Source organism: Sylvia atricapilla, chromosome 1 (assembly GCF_009819655.1).
Source record: "Sylvia atricapilla isolate bSylAtr1 chromosome 1, bSylAtr1.pri, whole genome shotgun sequence".
In the NCBI taxonomy this organism is placed as follows: Eukaryota; Metazoa; Chordata; class Aves; order Passeriformes; family Sylviidae; genus Sylvia; species Sylvia atricapilla.
In genome coordinates, this window is record NC_089140.1 from 108251547 (window position 1) to 108271458 (window position 19912).

The following is a 19912-nucleotide window of genomic DNA, read 5'->3' on the forward strand; positions in this document are numbered from 1 at the left end:
CAGAACACTTCTCATTGGCTCCTCAGTCCTCAGTTGGAGGTGGAATTTGTCATCAATACAGTCCAAGAACCTTCAGAATTCCTAATGTTCCGCTGTGTTGACCCTTCAACAGATATCAGATGATTGATCAGGACCATGGGCTTTGAGTGTGATGTTGCTCCTACATTTTTGCCTCATCCTTTTGTTCTTCCCGGTCTTATGGCCTCTAGCAGACACCCATTACCATGCCACGTTTGCCTGTCCTCTCTTTAATCCTAACCCATATTCTCTCTTGTCTGTCCTCAAGCAGAGCTCCATACACTGAGGGTGAATGATCACACTAAAGACAGCTCCTTGTCTTCCCTTCCTGTACTTCCTATAGAGCCTGTATCCCTTCCTGGCAACATTCCACTCCTGGATCCACCATGCCTCCATGACCCCAGGAAGATTATAGCTCTGTAAACTCAATTCAGATCTCTAACTCAGCATGTTTGTTACCCATACCTAGTCCATTAGCACACAGACAGCACCAGTTCTGAAACCAATTTTTAACCTGTTCTCTTAGTGCCCTTCTCCTCTTCCCCTCAGTGGCAGGACTGAGGAGATGAGATAGATCCTCATGCCCTTGACAACTGCTTACAGAGTTTTGTGGTCACTTTTGATACTGTTATGACTCTTAGTAATTTTGTGGTCATGATTTCAATCTTTCTAGCTTTCCCTCTGTGGGTCCTCACTGATTTATTGTGTTGAGTATGGCAATCTTTGTGAAAGTAACTTATTTTTAAAAACTAATGCCTATTTTCTCGACATTAAATCCAAGGCAAACAGCAGATTATGATCTATAGGGAGCTTTTTTAAATTTTAAATTGGAGTTTCCTGAAAAAGCTTGGCAACTGCTTGCTTTAAAGTTTAGCAATTTGTTGCAAAGCGATTTCTACCAACATTTCAATTTTACACAGTTCATCATTGTAAGTACAAGGAGAAATCATCAGTGTGACAACCTCCCAAAATCCTTCTGTGTAAACCAATGAAAAATGTTAATTAGTCTTGCAAAGTCTAATTCCTTTTATAGTATCATAATTTACAAGCTTCACAACCTAGTGCTTTATATTTTCAACTTATGCTTCTGTGGTATCTTAGAGTATGTTGGGATGAGGAAGCTGCCTATAAAAATCTTTTCTCATGCATACTATTATACTTCTACTTTTAACTTTTCAAAATTAGTTCTTTTCTATTTTCTCCATTAAGACACAGCTTTTTTCATTCTGAGAGATGTCTGTGGTTGAAATAATTTTTTAATACTTCTGTTTGATTACATTAGTTTTTATGGAATTCTTTTAAACTCATGCTTAATTTGTGGCTTATACCGAAGATTCTCTACAGAAACAATAATCATTCTCTTGGACCATACAATCTTTTCCCATTTGAACATGACTTTTGATTTCCTTCTTTCTCATTTTTTTTGTTCCCATTTTAATCATAGATATTTACTACATGGTGTTGTGTGGGTCTTTTCCCTGTTGTAAGGGTTAATAATATCACCACTTTATTGCACTTCTATTTGTCAATTTTATCTGGAATGATGCTTTCAGCACTTCTCAAGATGTACTCCAAGTCTGTTTCAGACCTTGAGGTCTCTAATTGCCTGGTTCAAGAAATGTCCATTGATGCTATTAAGAATGTTACCATTGCACCTTTATCTGCATTGTTTTCTTTTTAATCCAGAGAATTTCATTTCAGAGTTTTGCAGCCCCTTCCACTCATAACCCCTCCATAGAAATTACAGGGAGACAAGAAGGTTGGGGGTCGTGTTTTCTGACTCCTGCACATTCTGTCTTCCTCTATGTTGTGGTTTTAGTTTGCGTTTTTTGGCTAATGCACTATTTACGTTGTGGTTTTACGTTTGACAAATTTTGATCTACCAGCTGGGAGATAGGATTTTGGGAGAAAAAGGTGAAACAGGTACAACTTAAAAGTAAAAATAGATAGATTTTATTAACATACACTAAAGAAAAGGAGAGAAAAAAATGAAACATTTAAACACCTTCCCTCCTTCCCCGCTACCTTAAGCCATTCACTTTCCCACTCAACACAGAGAGAAAACTATGATTTTTCAGTCAGTTGCCACCATTTTAACACAATCTTACATCATCTTGGGAGAGGAACCGCTCTAGAGTTATGGAGAACACGCCACAAGAAAAGGTCTGGTGGCTCTCAATGTCAGAAATCTGCAATTGCATGGAATTTTTGCAGATTCTGTGAAGTCCTACTCATATAACAGTTTCCTGACCTGTTTATGGGCCTCCACATGTTTGGGGTATCATTTTAAGAATGCTTTTCTAGTACAAAACAGGGATTTTCTTCTTCTATTTCTAAAATAACCTCTATCTCAAAAGAAATAGAGACCTCTTTATTCTTTCTGAGGAGCCAGGGACATATTCTATTCAGCATTCTCAGTTAAAACCCATGTATATCAATACACACAACCCTTTGGCTAGAACTTGCATTCCCCCAAGCAGCATTATGATATTATAAAAACAGTCCATTTCCCCATAATTCACATCCAGTGAAGTTCAGACAAAAATCTCCACTTCTTCTATCTCATCTTTCCATAGTCTTTTTCAGTTCTTTCACTGACTTTGTTTCAATGCTGTCTCTCTACATTTTAAATCATTCTGTCTTCCACAGAAGAGGGAACGAAGTTAATGTTCTTTTTTTCTCCTCTCCAGCTGACTCCCGGAACTTCAAAGCCGCAAGTGATGGTGGGGAGGAAGAAGGGGGAGAGGGAGCTGCTCAGAAACGCTCATGGACAAACCCTCCTCTACCTCTGGTCAAATCTAAAGCAACTCAAACTTGGATCAGCTCCCTGGAGCTCCGGAGAAAAGTTCTCAAAAGTCTTTCCTCCTTCAGACCAGAGGCTCCAGCAGCCAAGCCAAAAGATTGGCCGCTGCAGCCTCTGGTGCAGAGCCGGCACTGCTGATCTGCAATCCTCTTCCCATTGAAGGAGCCAGAGGACAGAGAAGACACTGCCAGGAGACAAAGGGGACACTGTCATCCCGAGCAGCTCTCCCACAGGCAGCCCCCGCCCCCCCGCCCCGAGGCCTGGCCCTGGGCAGGGTTGGGGGGCCAAGCCCGAACATCTGACTTATGAGGTGATGTTAGCTCCTTGCCAGCTGAAAAAAACCCCAAAACCCAAGTCACTTGAGATTTTTGATTTAAGACTGGTTTCCAGAGGCATAGACAACACTTTTATTCGTCAGCCAAGCTGTCAATCCATGCTAGAATTTCCTTAAGAAAGAAATCTTTTCACATTCATATTAAACCAGCACACCCTGTGAAGAATCAAAGCTCTTGCATGCCTCAGGAGGAAAGTTATCACAGTCCTGAGAAAAATCTACTCCAACACTGTGCTGCAGTTTCCACCATAGGAGAAAAAAAATGTTACTGCCCTAGGAATATTATAGCAGTATAGGGAAAACGTGAGGGAGAGAAGACAAGCTAGAATTTTCTACTAATTACTGTGACACCAAAAATTAGTATTATTTTACTAACTGATACTATGGTGAAAGATCCAAACAGATATTGTTAGTTGTGGAAACACAAAAGAAGAAACAACTATTGCAATCCTCAGTCACTCTTCAGCAAATATGGCAGCATCTAATCCATTCCTTGAACTTGTCAAGCTTACCTTCCTGCATGCATCCATTCTCCTCTGCTCCAAGTTATAAAAATAGGTCTGTTCACATTTCTGCTGCAAACTTGTGTTGGCCTTTTTTTCTTCTTTTTCTATTATTAGTATTCATACAGAGCTTGTAACGGAAAGTGTGAAAATGTAGGAAAAGAATTTATATTGTACATACAGATTTTTCTGCAACTAATGGGAATTGATGAATTCATTAAAAAATAATAAATAAAATAAAAATAATAATAAAATAAAGAAAAGAAAAGAATATGACAATGTCAGAGGAAAGAAATAAAGTGTTTAGTAACATCTTCTCTACATGGCTGAATACATCAGATCCCATTCCTGGGTATCCTTTAGAGGAAGAAGTATATAGGTTGAAGCAACGTAACAAGCTCTTTTGTAACTGGCTTGATCCCAGTGATTACAATGTTGATGATAAATAATTGTATGTGTAAATATGTAAAAAGCATTGTGTACAGTGTTTCTTATTTTGACAAGACAGAGACAACTTTATTTGTACTTTGTGGAAGGAATACCAAGACCAGGTGTGAGCTCAACCCTGCACTTCGTCTTCCACATGTCATGTGTATACAGTGCACTTTGCATTGTGATTGATAACTGGGAAATCATTCCCTACTTTGAGAAAAGATAGAAAAAGAGAAGAAAAAACACAAAATACTGAAATAACTAAAAGCATAGATAGAGTTACTCCCTTATTACCAGAAAGGCAGAACAGTGTTCATAATCAGATATTTTAATCTGGTATTAATGTCAAGTTTTAAGGGCTATTAAAGCAAATCTAGATAGAAATCAGAACAGGTGGACAAAAAGAAGTGAACTTTAGCCACCCACAAACTTCAGAATCTAAATACAGAAGTGTAAGACATTTAATGATTTTAGTTTTATTTGAAAATTAGGGAATCAAATAGCAATTTGTGCAATAGAAATTTGACTAAAGAAGATTTTTAATGATTTGTTGAGTTTCCTGTTTTTTGTTGGAAAAATTAGTGCATTCATATGAAGTATTATGCATATTAACATATATACAGACAAGTGATTGGTCATTTTGAAAACAAATCTAAAAAGCAATTTTCTTTAAGCGAGATGCAAAGATGGAGTTATGCAAAGTAATTGTGGTTTTATATCACTTTCCAAAATATAACCTATAACCACTCTAGTCCAAATGAGTAAGTCAAGATTAAAAACAAATTAATAATAAAAAAAAAACATCTTATGTCAAGTTCTGAAAAAGAAGCAAGAATATCCTTGTAATTAACTTGGGGTGCTATGGTCTATGTAAGTAGTCCAATAGGTGAAAACTGGCTGGATCATCAGGATCTAAGGAAAAATGGCTGATATTTCACATCCTACCTGGAGATCCATTCCAAAATAAATCTTCAAGTATCTATCTTGGGACCTATCCTGTGCAATACCTCTCTCTGATGAAAAAAACAAAACAAAACAAAACCCACCAAAAACAAACAGAAGAGACAGAGTACATCTTCTCAGGTTCCTAAATTAAGTCAGACTGGAGATTTGGGTGATAAACCCAAGAGCAGGCCTGGAGCAGACAGACTGGAAGCTGAGGCAAAGGGCAACTTCGTGATGAAGAATGATTTCCCCACAGGAAGTGTGTGCTATTAACTTCCCCACAAAATTTTTCTTTCACCTGGAAATGACTTTCATGAGGATGTGATTTCCAGGAGCTGAAGTAAGATTGTCTAGCCTGTAATTCCCCAGATCTTTCTTCTGGAATTTGTTGAAGACAGGCGCTAGATTAGTTCTTTTGTGCAAAACCAAGGACCCTTTGTCATTGCTACAACCCCTTCAAGATATTAGAGAGTGGTTTCAAAATTACATCATCTAAATTCCTATTTTACAGACACATTTAAAGAGCTTAAAAGGAATGTTAAATAATTGTAAAAACTTGGAGTGCAGTACTGTGCATCCTAAAATTTTGCAGATCTGTGGTTCATAGGATCTACCATATTTTAACACAGTTACATGTAGATGAAAGAAGTTACATGTAGATGTAGATGAAAAGAAGAACCTTACAGTTGGTTCACATGCACGCCTTTCCACAAGTGTAGCTTAAATAGAGCCTTTGTAGTTTTAGAGATCAAAGTAAAAGTGTGTGAACAAAATTGCATTAGAGTGTCACTCATTTTAAGCCCATATATTGTACAAAAGACAACTATCACCACAATTTTTGCAAGACACTTTAGGTCTTCCAGACTTTTTCAAGGAGGGCTACAGAAGGTAGTTTTCTCCCCTCGTAGCATCAGCAAAGATTCACTTTAGGCTTGGAACTTTACTTCTGACTGTACTTTCTGTCACAAATTATTTTATGTGCACACCAAAGGAAATCAGTCAAGACTGTCAGCAGCATTGATCCCACTTCTCTCTGCCAGATGTTATTGCTGTCCATCTGCTCACACTTGCTTTGCACAACATGAAAAAGAATTGGAGGCTGTGAAGTGACACTGCAATTAACCTTGTAAATGATTTCCCCTTTGCAAATGAAACTAGCAATTGGGTCCATAACTTACACAATTAAGAGCAATGCATCTTAGTCATTTTCTGTAACCCTCCCCTTAATATTTGATCATTGATTTAATGTTTAATACTGTGAAATCATTGTTCTGGTTTCATTTCATGAATGCCCTTGATTTTAAAGATAGTCAGCAAGATAGCAGTTTGATCTTGCAAAGATTTACTTGTGCAAGTGCCTTGATGAAGCCCAATGTGATTAATTACTTGAGTAAAGGTTTACATGGGTAAATGCTTATATTTCAAATACCTCTTTTCTACCTCTTTTCTTTATTTTAGTAGCCTTCTTTAATTCTTTTTTGGAGGTAGTTTGTTTAAAATTAATTTAATATTTAGAGGGGCCCATAGAGTACCCAGAGGTACTCACTTACTCAGTAAATGTAATTGTTTTCAAAACCTGTATTTCTGTGCAAAATGACTTAAAATTTTGTTCTTTCTTAAAAAAAAATTATTAACAATCTCTTTGACCATGGAAAATTGAAGTTGTCTGTCAATTTTTTTGCTGTCATGTGAATAAGAACAGGCATAAACAAGTTTGCATATGTATATTTGATATATACGAAAGTGAAAGGTTTGGAACAACGCGCAGTTCAGACAGATTTTGCTAATCTACCTAGATATTCAAATACTTTAATACTTAAGGGTGTTTCTGCTATTCCAGCTTCTAATTCTGTTATGGAAAGGCTTTCAGTATGTTGCAATTTTTTGAAGAAAACTGCTATTCACTGTAAAGTAAATTAAATAAAAGACCAGGGGCTTATTACAATGGGTGACTTAGATGACCAGTTCAGAAGTTGAAGTTAAGCTCCCAGAGGTGAAGCGCATTCCATTAAATTATTATACATGAAAAAAACATTAAATAGCTTTACCATGGGAAGATTAAATTAGATATAGGAAAAATTTCTTCACTGAGAGTGTGGTCAGGCCCTGGAATAGGCTATCCAGGGAAGTGGTAGAACCACCATCCCTGGAAGTGTTAAAAAAATATGTGGGGTTATGTTAAAAAAATATCTACAGGGTGATTTAGTGGTGAACATGGCAGTGCTATTTTTACAGGTGAATTCAGTGGTCTTAGAGGTCTCCTCCAACCTTAGCAATTCTGTGATATCATATATCTTAACTTATTTCTTTTCATACCCCATAAATATTTTCCAATTCAGATGAAAACCACTAGATTGCAATAATAGACAGTTGTATTATGTGAGCAAGCTGCCATCTCAGTCATGTTCTGGAATCAAAAATTGAGTCTTTAGCTGATAAAAGTTTTGGGTTCTGCAGCTGGAGCTACAGAACCCACCACTACTTTTTTTTTTTTTTTTTTTTTATAGCAAAATAATTCAACACACAGGGCAAGATACACCATTCATTGTACCCTGTGTTGTTACAGCTGAACCCAAAAATGAAAAAAACCCACCATTTTACTAAGTTTTAGTTGATAAGGCAGAAAATTCCAGGTTACTTTAAGTAGCAGTTCCTTGTGTTGTTGGAAAAGAAAAATCATCTATGTCATGTATGCTTATAGCATAAGTTGGAAAATGTATGCTTTCTTCTCAATGCCTGGGGACAGTTTTTAAATTCAAATACTTAAAATAAGTTTCAGTGAATTGCTTCAGACTTTCCTCATAATTTTAAACAGAATAAATTTGTTAAGAGAAATAGGACCTTCCATTAACATACATAATTTGTTGTTGGCTGGTTATCTGTTTTCTAGCTTTTGTGGAATCTCTTTTAAATCAGCTGAGAACATTAATAACTTGTCAACTATAGTAATGACTATGTATTCTCCCGCTGTGTATATAAGTCTTCATCTTAAGAGTTCATTGAATTAGTACTGTTTGTAGTCATGTCATCTTCTAAGTTCTTAGCCATGAGGCTTTTTTATACATTACAACTTTTACAATGGAGGAGTGGAGAAATTCTTAAAATAGATTGGAATGAAGAATGCCAGATTGTTTAAATTCTAGTTTCTCTTAATGGAGAAGATAAAATCATGATGGATTCAGCTTTTTTGCTCTTAATTTCAAGTATTATTAAATAAAACAGTTTTGTCTATTCTCAATAACCGATTATAAAAACTCAACAATTCATGTTGTATTGTTTACAAATAATTGACAGATTTGCTTGTGCTGTATGCTCATGTATACATGGGCTTATTCTTCTAACAGAACATTATCCTAGGATTAATCTTAAAGGTACAGTGCACTTTGAACAAGCACATCATACTTTTTGTGTGTCCTTGAATAATGAAAGTTTGAGAAATAAACTTATTCCAAGCACACTGGTGTATATTTTTTTTCTTCATATCACCTTCAGAAGTCACCAATATTTTCTCATTGTTTATATTTTTCAGTATTCAGAAAATGTGAGGTATGAAGAAGATGAGTATTATTATCCTGCTATATCGTGATCCAAGGGAAGTGACATTCAGGACAAGTGAAGCCAAAGCTTATCTACTGCTCATTAGTATTGAACATCAAGTAAACCAGTTCTCTAGAGAGTAAAAACAAACACACCTTCAAAATACATGCTGATGCACTGTAAATAATCCTCTCCTCTCCTCTCCTCTCCTCTCCTCTCCTCTCCTCTCCTCTCCTCTCCTCTCCTCTCCTCTCCTCTCCTCTCCTCTCCTCTCCTCTCCTCTCCTCTCCTCTCCTCTCCTCTCCTCTCCTCTCCTCTCCTCTCCTCTCCTCTCCTCTCCTCTCCTCTCCTCTCCTCTCCTCTCCTCTCCTCTCCTCTCCTCTCCTCTCCTCTCCTCTCCTCTCCTCTCCTCTCCTCTCCTCTCCTCTCCTCTCCTCTCCTCTCCTCTCTTCCAGAAAGCAGAACTTTTATTCTATCAAACAGTAGTCATCATCACTTTTTGCCCCATCAACAAATGAGAGAAAAAGCAATCTGTAACATTCCTCCATTGGTCACTGCCCCTTTTCCACTTCACATACTATGTACCAAGTCAGTAAAAGTTGCTACTTTTTGCACACGTTTGTTTATCTTTCTGTCTTTGTGCTGTCCATTTAATTAAAGGTCAGGATCTATGCCTATAATCTTCTTCTGAGATAATAGCTAAACTTAATAGGGTATCTTCTTTATAACACTGACAGTCTATCACTGCTGATTCCTCATGGTAGCTATTCTGTGTACCTCATCATTCTGCTGTATCTTTCAGCAGACACTGTCTTTAAAATCCCATTTGTACAATTTGGGTCAGGTCAGGAAGACTAATGGCTCTAATCTCGTTGGAATGATATTATTAATCTTGAAGCAGGTGAAGAGCAAGATGCTTTCTCCTGGCAAAGAACTCAAGACTTCAGTTCTGTAGAGGGTAATCCCAGGTTTACTACATATGGCAGAATGACACAAAGAATAAGCTTTTTTTTTTTTTTTTTTTTTTTTTGTAATTTTAAACCTTGCTATTTTAAATCAATTTCAGAAACCTAAATTGAGGGATTAAAATTTCTATTTCCAGTTTCATACAGCTTGATTTAAATGTTCTCAATGTGTTCTCAACAAATAAAGCAAAAGTAAATAGGGGTAACTGTGAATCACAGCAGTATTCCTCTATGCTGAACTCTTTGCTTCTGGGCATAACAGGTGCATATTTGCTGATGTCTAGGAATTTGAGAAATTAAATTCACATTTAACATTAGATTCAGCAATATAGTATGTTTAAATTTCAGGACCTGGTTTTTCTAAAACCGTTAGCAACTGTTGCAGTCATTGCCACTTCTGAACATACAACTAGGATTTTTTTAGAATCTAGATTTCCAAAATGCTCTATGTCTGTATCTGTTTTGTGCACCCATTTCAATGGGTACTGGTTTGGAGATAAGCTTCACTGCTTTGTGAACAAGAATGTTAGAAAAAAACAGGGAGGAATATCAGGCTTTTGTTTCCTCTCTGTTTGGGTCCCCACGCAGATTCATCTGGAAAATGGATTGGCTAAGTGTACCGTGCCTGGCCAAGGTGTTCCCATAAATTATACCTCCATATGAGAAATATTGATAAAATACCACCGTACAACATCATTCCTAGAAAGTCCTCAAAATAGCCTTCTGCGAAGACAGATAGGTTTGTGGCCACTCAGCCATAATTCTTAAAGCCTTTCATATTTCCAGATGTCTTTTGTTCTTCTATTTCCTGCATAATGTAGTTCCTTGCTTTTAGTCCACAGAGCTGTATTAAGCTGGCACAGACTGAGTGCTTGTAACCCCAAAAGAGTTTCAAAGCACCAGCTGAAGAGTGGTGCACATGGTGGATGTCCCTTAATACTCCAGACATGGACCCCAACTCTTGCTTCAGTGCACTGGGTTGCTCTCAGCCATGTGAACTATTACAGCTTTGCTGGCATTCCCTTGGGTACAAACAGAAACTCAGATGTCAGTGACCATGCCAGATAAATTAAGCAGAGGTAATTGAAGAAAATTCAGCATAACATATACTTTATGTTAATCTGTCCACCAGATGGAATCTAGTGATATTTGGAGAAATAAGATGGAGATGGGGAACCAACTGTTTCCCTTCCTGGTTTGAACAGGTTCATCTTAAAATGTTACTAATATATTTCCATCAGATCATTTGAAAAACAAGCAGTTTCAATGCATGAAACATCTGTGGTCCTATTTAAGTCAAACGAATCTTAAATAAGCTTCAGTGAAATAAAAAGCCAAAAGATTAAAAAACCCTATATACTTTAAGAAAAGACTGTCTTTTTATTATTAATATACATTTCAATTTTTCACTTTTAGAATTTGAGCGTTAGGTGATTTTTTTCACCCTCAACATTGCTTCTATTCTCACCTGTATTACTCAAAAACTTTTAAATGGCACAAAATCTTTTTGTTGAAAAATTCTTTGTATAAAAATATTCTGCATAAATTGATATTTTTCAAGAAAAGAAGAGCAATTGAAACTGAGAAACATAATTTTCCTTTTTAGCTTTAAAGGGAGTGAATCAGATATTTGCCAAAATGGGAAATTCTGAATTCTCCGTACCAAGGGTTTAGACCTAAAATGTTTTCAAAGTATCAGTACAATAAGAGTACAATGCACTAAAGCTGATCAAAGGGATGGAAAACTTCTAACAACCTTTATGCCAAGATGACCTTGGCGTTACTAAGAAAAGGTTATTACCAAAAATAAAAATCAAGTTCAGTGTTATTTGATGAGCTTAGAAAATATTTTCTGACTCTTCCTCCACACTAACATATAGACCATTTTGATTTCACCTTCCAAAAACACTGGCACTTTTGGGATTTTTAATGAAACCTCAGAAGGAAAGGCAAAATGCATTGCACGTCCCTGAGAGAGAGCTGGAGCACAAAGATGCGTATTGCATCAGACCACTGCGCAGCACTCCATGTTTCCATTGTTGGAATTTACTTTTTCCTCTTTGTGGGTGGGAAGAGGTTCCTTCTTGCTCCCCACAAAGATCTTCAGAAACCAAGGACCACCTTGAGGTGGTAAAAGTTCTCCCTAAATATCACTGCCCAGTTATTGTAAATATTTGACTCCCACTTAACACTCTTCAAAAGTTTCCAGTAATCCCTAGCCCTATCCTGATGGAAGAAATTCTGGTATCTTGAGGGACTTGGCAAAAAATTCTCAGTGCTGCACAGACCTGTATTCTTTCTTTAGACTGCACCTGCATAAGGGAAAGACCCACCAATAAGAAAAATAAAGTGTAGGGTGAGATGTGACTTACTTGAGACGTAAGGATATGTATATTTAGTTCCACAATTTCTTATGCAGTTTCAGGATCCTCAGTGCTCTTTGTCTATCTGTATGATCTAAAAACAATTAGCAGTTTTAATAACAGCACACTGTATAGTAATGCTTCTTCCCTTCTGGTTAACCATATAAATAGGTTGCATATCAGGTACTAATTGATCAGGAACTCAATTTTTTGTTTTGAAACCAGGTCAGATGTGGGTTAAACAGTGTAACACAAGGCCTTTTCTTTCTAGGCCCTATTCAATTTGAGAGAGTTAGATTTAAATTTGAACAACAAAGCAATCTCTGATATTCCCCGTTGTAATGTGGAACTAGTAAAGCACAGAAAATAAGAGCAAGCTGCTCCCTATTCTGGCTGCCACTGCTTTGAAAGACCCAAGGCAGAATTTTTACTAATGATAAAAGAAAATTATTGCAAGTAAGAAAAAAATCCCCCTTTCTATACTTACACTGCCAGTGAAGAAAAACAAGCAAACAAGCAAACAACTATTCCCTACAACCCATCTGTATAGAAAGTATTTATTGCAGTTAAATCCATAGGAAAAAAAAAAAAAAAAAAAAAAAAAAAAAAAAAAAAAAAAAAAAAGAAAACCACAAAAAACCTCCTTGTTTGGCATTATTTCAGCTAACAACATTTATTTCTGTGTAAAGCCATGGTTTAAAAATTAAGCAAGCACGCTTTTAGGGCTTTTCATTTCTAGATAACACCATATGGTTATCACTTGTCTAATGGAGATGCAAAACACCCCATGGACTCCACTGAATGTTCTCGTTCTTTCTGACATGACACATGTTTATAGCAGAAATAGAACCAGCTTTCTTCCCTATTGTTACCTCTCCACAGCTTGAAAGTATAGTAGGTGACTTTTTTACCTGGTTCAACCATTCCTTCTATGTCCTGTGTGGTTTGTTCTCCTTAGCTTGGTAAATTTACATTTAGTTTGGAAATTGCAAATTAGATCTGCTCCAAGCTCCTGGGTTTTTTTGACTAATGTAGGACTGAAAAAAATTGCCTGCAGCTCTTCTTCAACTTGCTTGGTAATGTCATTCTTCATTGTAAAGCCTCAGTGCTTATTAGGCTCTTGAGTGAATCAAGCCCTTGCAATAACGGCCAAAACACATGTCGTCAAGCCATCAGGAAATTTGGGCTGCTGTGTGCAGAGGAGCTATTAGGAGCTACAAAAGTGAGAAGTGATATTATATGTATCACTGAAATGTGGGCATCTTCTTAGCCCTTTGGAAAATATGATGAAAGTTGAAAGTCATACTGACACAATTTTGTAAAAGTAGTGGGGCTGTTTCCTTCTTTCTTCATATATGCCTAATTTCTTCTGCTGAAATGTATGCATTGAGAGATTTGAATCCAACCAGAAGGCAAACAAGTAGATACATGAATACAAAAATGGAATTTTTATAATAAGTGTTTTGAAAATATAAATTATATTGATATTTAAAGTGAACCTTTGTCTGATCTTGAAAAGACTTGCAATCTGAGTAAAATTTCAAGAGGTTTCAAATTCACTTCCAGTCCCAAGATCAAATTATTAGAGGGATATTGTTTGTTTGGGAAAAATTATTAATTTTCTCACAAGGAAACAACATTTCCTTCCACAGAGGAAAATTTCCACTTAAAGGAAACACTCCAACAGATGTGCCAATGTAAGAATAAGAAACTCCAAAATGGGGTTCAGTATGACATCTTCAATATAAGTGAAATTGCAGTCAAATACTTGCCTTTCAGAGATGTCACCCAAGTAGTTAGGAAAGCTTTGTCAGGAAAAAAAAAAAAAAAAAAAAAAAAAAAAAAAAAAAAAAAAAAAAAAAAAAAAATACAAATGAGTTTCAGCCATAACTGAATAATTTGGTTTTTTAGGAGAAATTTTTGTTAAGATGTGTGTTAAATTGTTCTCATTTGATAGCCTAGATACCCTTAGAAGGTGATGCAATTTTTTCTGGACGTGTTTTGTGCCTAAAGCTATGGTTTAAGCTTATCTATTTTTTTTTTTAATCAGCTCAGTGTTGTGATCCTAGAAATCAATAGCCCAAATTAGAAATATCGTATGTTTTTTAAACATGTAAATGGCTTTTGGTTTCTGTGTGACTACAGACAGGTCTTGAATTTATCTTCAGGAAATAGAGCACCTTCAAAATTTTTAAGTCTTCTAAGATCAATCACTTGTTTGTTTGTTTTTCCTTATTTGTTACCATTTATAGGTTATGATTCAACCTCATAAAATGTAGCAATCTCCCATGTGTTCCAGGCAAGCAAAATACGATTTTTATCAAGTGCAGGGGCTATTTTTTCCCTCATTTTAATGAAATTTAGAGGAAGAAAGGCAGGCAGACTCCATTGTCCAAACACGTCACTTCAGCTTCAAACAATCAACTTGGCATTTTAAAATATAGATAGAAAATAGAAACTGAGCTCAACAGAAATTAGGGGAGAGGGAGAAAGGAGCATGAAATTAAATCACTGCTGTACCGTGACCTAAGAATATATTTAAAAATAAGAGTCTTAATATGGCTTTCCTGTGGGTGCATGAAGTGCAGTAGTTATTGAGAGAGATTGTGATGACTCACGCTAGACTGGAAAATGACAACTACAGAGGAAATGAGACTAAATCCCATGGTCCTTACACCATTTTTTACTCAGTTTCCATTGGCACAAAGAAACTAGCATATGAGGGAGCCATAGAAGTTAGGTTTCAAAATCATTCTTCCAATGCTGAGCTGCTCCCTCCAGTTACTGTGAATTGTTTGTCCTACAGTGCCTAAGTGACACATGCAGTGAAACTGAAACCCTTGAGCAATCTCTATATGCTGCTTAATTAGTCCATTGGTTTAATGTTTAACATAAAAGGCAAAACCTTTTAATGTTCAGGCTATTAGGCAGTTACTGCTGATATTCCAGCTCCAAACCTTTTACTTCCTTTCATCTCTTATAAATTATTACACGTTGTCTCAAAAGTGATCAAAATCAGAGACAGTGCAGTGGGCTACCTAAATTTAACAACACTGCCCTCATTAGATTCCACATCCAAGAAAGAGAAGTATTTGTCTCTCCTGTAGGTTGTTCTGTTGTGTTGGGAAGCATAAAATCTCTGATTCATTTCATTCATCCTTGAAGAGCAGCCCATTCAGTTTTGATGCTGAATGATGCCCACTAAGCAAACAGCCTTTTAGAGAACCACAGAAACTTATGTCATATAGGTAAGGCTGATACCTCTATGGAGGTTGGGTGAAGATTTTTATAAAGGCATGGTGGTTGTACTGGGATTGTTAAAATTGCAGGGTGGGCTGACCCTGGCTGGAGGCCAGGTGCCCACCACTCTATCACTTCCTTCCTCAGCTGGACAGGGAGAAAAAAAGAAAACAGAATGCTCATTGGTTGAGTTAAGGACAGGGAGAGATAACTTGACAATTACGATAATGGCCGAAACAGACCCAACTTAGGGAAATTAATTGAATTAATTAGCAATAAAAGCAGGGATCATGAGAAATAAACCCAAATCCTGACACCACCTTTCCTGCATGTCTTCTTCCTTCCTTAATTAACTTCATCCCTGATGGGCTCTCCACCCCCAGTAGTGCAGGTAGCTGGGAATAGAGTCGGTTCATCATATAGTTTTTTCTGCTCTTACTTTCTCTTTCTTTCTCCAGTACGGGATTCTTCCCATAGGAGACAGTCCTCTATGAAATTCTCCAGTGAGAGTCCTTCCCACTAGGCTACAGCTTTTCAGAACCTGCTCCAATGTGTCTCTTCCACAGGCTTCAGTCCTTCAGGACTAGGGTGTTCCAGTGCATCCCCTTGATGGGGTCATAAGTCCTGCCCACAAACCTGATGCTCTGGGTTCCTCTCTCCATGGTCCTATTTCAGGCATCCATCTCTTTTGGTGTAGTGTCCTGCATAGGCTGCAAATGAACATAAATTCTTTGAAACTTTCAAATCCCTTGGCTTTCCATATTCAATATAGAAAACTTACACAATATATTTTTTTAAGAATACCAGTTGTAGCAAGTGTTTGCTCTAAATTACATAGAATAGCCAATTCAATTTTTTTATAAAGAGAAGTAATTGACATTAATTCTTCTAAAAATCAGTGCCTGAATGCTGAACCCATGGCCCTCTGAGACAGGATTTTAGGGAAATTCCTACACAACAGATTTAAATTATACTAGAATCCAGACTTTACTTCCAAGTGTTCTTAGGTTTCTACAAGCTGAAGTCTGAAAAACAAAATCTTAGAATTGCAGTGCCAAAGAGGAAATACACAATGTACAATTGAAGGTTGAATATGAAAAGGTAGCAAAAAGCTACTTCTTGAAAATACTCCCAAACATATTCAAAGAAAATATAGAATAATTAGAGTTCCACTATAAGATTGGGTACAATTTTTTCTACAATAAATTTAAGCAAGACTGAACAATCTTGCTTAGAGTTTATATAAATAAATTTTACCATGAATTATTTTACCATGTAATGAGTTTCATATATTTGAAGTAAGTAATTTTAATGTGGGTATTAGAAAGGTTAATGTCATTTAAAGAAATTGAAAAATACAAGTAATGTGATCTAAATGATATATTCAACTGAAAGTTTAAATATATTAAGTAGAGGATATCTCATAATTCAATTGTGAGCTTAGCAGCAGCATAAGTATTTAAGCACTGTGTATTTTTAGTAACTTTCTTCACATAATTACTGCCAAATTAACTGCAGTATACAGGATCAACAACAAATGAATATTTCATAACTGATTACAAGTATAAAAGAATTTACTCCTGGAAGGTTGTTGTGACAGTGATTTTAATGAATACTTGACATTATTAATACTGTAATTATTTATTTATTTCACACTGGAGTTGTATTTGGCATTTGACAGCAATATAAAAATAGATGATCTCTGACTTGAGTATCTTATATAAAATGACAATAGGGTAAAGTGGAAAAAGGATAAGAACAGATAAGTTGATAAAGCTCTTTGGAAGTATAAGATGACTGTCTTTACCTGACAGCCCAAAAATAACCATTAATCCTGAGAACAAAAGAGGGAAATGTTTTTCTCCACCTGCACTGGGCTTTGCCTCTTATTTCTGACAGGAGAACTGAAGGATTCTTTTCTTATCACTATATTTTTTTTTCTATGTTGCAGGTGATTTATTTAGTGATTTAAATCATCCTATCAGCTGGCAACTGCATAAAATGATCCTTGAAATCCACTTCCAACCTGAAGTTTTATCATCCTTGTTTTTTGAGCTCTAGACATGTTTCTGACCATCAAACAATTGAAAACATAGTTTTAAAGAAACACTGAGTTTTTCAGGGAAGCGTGGTATTCTGACAGCTGATATTTTAAGGAAAATACCAAATATCAGGAAACATGATAAAAATCATGAGAGTTGACAATGCTGCCATCTAGCCTTAGAAACGCAATCAACAGGAACAATCTGTTACAAAGCCATGAGTCTCTGACTCTCCCCATTAGCTTGCTAAATGGCAGGAATCTGAGACTCCTTCCTGTGAAGCCTTAGCAGCTTCACTATGAACCATGATCATAAACAATGATTCCTCTGACATCGTCCTCAAGAGCAAGACTGTATTTATTTTGATCTAATGACATTGTATAGTCAGATGTACAGCGGCTGTGTACATGGGACATTGCTCTGACACCCCTCATTATAAAAATTAAAAAGCCAGCAGGCTTCTCTGTGCTATCCTTTATGGAAGAATAATGACCTCTGCAGCATCATTTGTTCTCATGACTTCCTCTATTTGTAAGTTGGGCTGCAGTTATGTAAAACTAAAATAAAAATCTTACAACATAAAAAACCCATTTTTTTTCTTTGTCTAATTGCTATTTCTTTGATTTAAGCCACAAATTTGAGGTCTTTTTTAGTACCTAAAAGATCAAAAAGAAGTCATCTTCAAATGTATAGGGGTAAAATTTGTTGTGGGTTTTGTTTTAAATGGTGCATTTTAAGATTTGTTTTTTATGCACATGTAAATCTTTGTATAAGATTTGTTATTCTTATATGTCTTAATACTTGTAGTCTGTTAATACCGATGTTTGAAATGCTAATATGTTGGGGTTTTTTTCTGTTCTTGCTTTAAAACTAGCATTTGTCATTGTTTTGTTCTAGCTTGTTTCACAATAATTGATTTTGTGTTCATTTGTTAATTGGTTTAGTTGTAACTTTATTGAAATTCATGGATTTGCTGATGTCCTGAGGAGGGTGTGTTTTTGCTGGTAGTCACTAATTGCACAGTGTTAAGGATTCATAAGCTTGCAACTTCTTCATAAACCAATCAACACATTTTATTAACTTCCTGAGTCTCTGCTCTGCTCCCTGAATCATAGGATTTGTGATCCTGCCCTTAGTTGAAAAGAAGTACAGTACTTACATTATAAGAAACTCTTTGAAATTAACACGTATTTTACTTTCAAAAGAGTAGTTGCTTGGAGACAAATTGTTTCAATTATTATTATTTATTTCTACAACAGAAGGACTGTGAGCATCAAAATCAGAGATACATTGTGTTAAATGAAGAGCAAGAAAATAAAAGGCACTCAAACACCAAAAAGCCCAGAGAATAAGGATTAGATGGTTCCTAAACATATTAGACACATGAGAAGCTTAGAAATAGAGCAAGAAGAAATGACATGCACTTTGCAAAAGCAATACATACCTTCTCTTTAGGAACTCCCTTTCTGGACACTTCTTTCTGAGACAAACAGGAGGAACAGAGACAAACATCAAAGATGCTGGGTACCTCATCTGGTGACCACCAAAGACAGGCAGAAACAGTGAGCACCATCTGTCAGCCTTTTAGAGCAGTGGATATAGAGGAGCTGTGATGTGTCCTATTACCCCACAGATTCTATTACCCTGTCAGCCAGACCTTGCTGAGGGTCTGAGCTGAGCCTTGGCAGCAGCCCCTTCTCCTCAAAGCCTGAAAAACAGGAGTAAAATGAAACCTAGCTTGATATGGAGCCTTCAAGATTTTACATTTCTGCAGCTGTGCTATGGAACGAAATACACAATCAGGAGATTAGTCACAGATTTTTTAGCCTTGGTTTCCTTTCTTTTCAATTCCATAAGTTTTCATCCTTACACCTTTGACCTTTTCCTTACAAAAATATTGTAGCTGTCTTTTAATCTTTTGTAATCCACTTCACAAAAGAAAATTTAGGTTAAATTGTCTTTATAAAGTTACTTGTAGCTTTCTCAAATCCTTGTCCTTCTTCAGTGGAATCTTATATTGTTCTCCATTGTTCTCTCCTTCTCGGTAAAATCAGACTGGGCAATATGGCTGTACACTCCCAGCTTCTCTCTCAAGATTTCTTGGTGAAAAATTTACAAATAACTTCCATGTATTTAGTTATTTCTAACCTAGAATTATGGGTAATTCTAATATTAATTCTATGTATATTACCAGGAGTAATGTATGTACAATTAACATATTTATATTATGTACAAATGAAAACACAACCCAGGACACCTGGCTCAAGTTCTCCTTTAGCACCCCCAGCCATTCCCCAGAAAGATTAGCAGCTGTTTGCATGTTGATGTCACTGTACCTCGGGTCTGGAGAGATCCTTTTTCCTGCACACACCTGGGGTGAGGAAGGAGGTGGAACGGGCTACTGAGGTCTCAGATACATCCCTATTCACGTGATAAATTCATTGGTATGTGGTGGGAAAGTCATGAACTACTGTGGAGCGGCTGAGAAAACCAGGATGAAATTCTGCATCTGCCTGAATCCAGATAATTTAGACTTATATTACTAGCAAGTATTTTTTGTCTTATCAATGCTTTACATAGGTCTATGTAATACACCTGTCCAGACAGATACATGAGCTGGAAAATAGGCAAACAATCATACACAAAACTGATTGCAAAGAGTAGTCAATGCATTAAGTAAATACATATGAAAACATTCCTTTGACTCCAGTAGGTCTTCTCACTTATAAA

General features: G+C 36.3%; 1 long non-coding RNA gene across 1 annotated transcript in view; it reads right to left on the reverse strand.

Moving 5' to 3' along the window:
- Positions 1-19912, reverse strand: part of LOC136369696 (uncharacterized) — a 358930-nt gene that overhangs the window by 211795 nt on the left and 127223 nt on the right. The gene's annotated exons all lie outside the window — the stretch shown is intronic.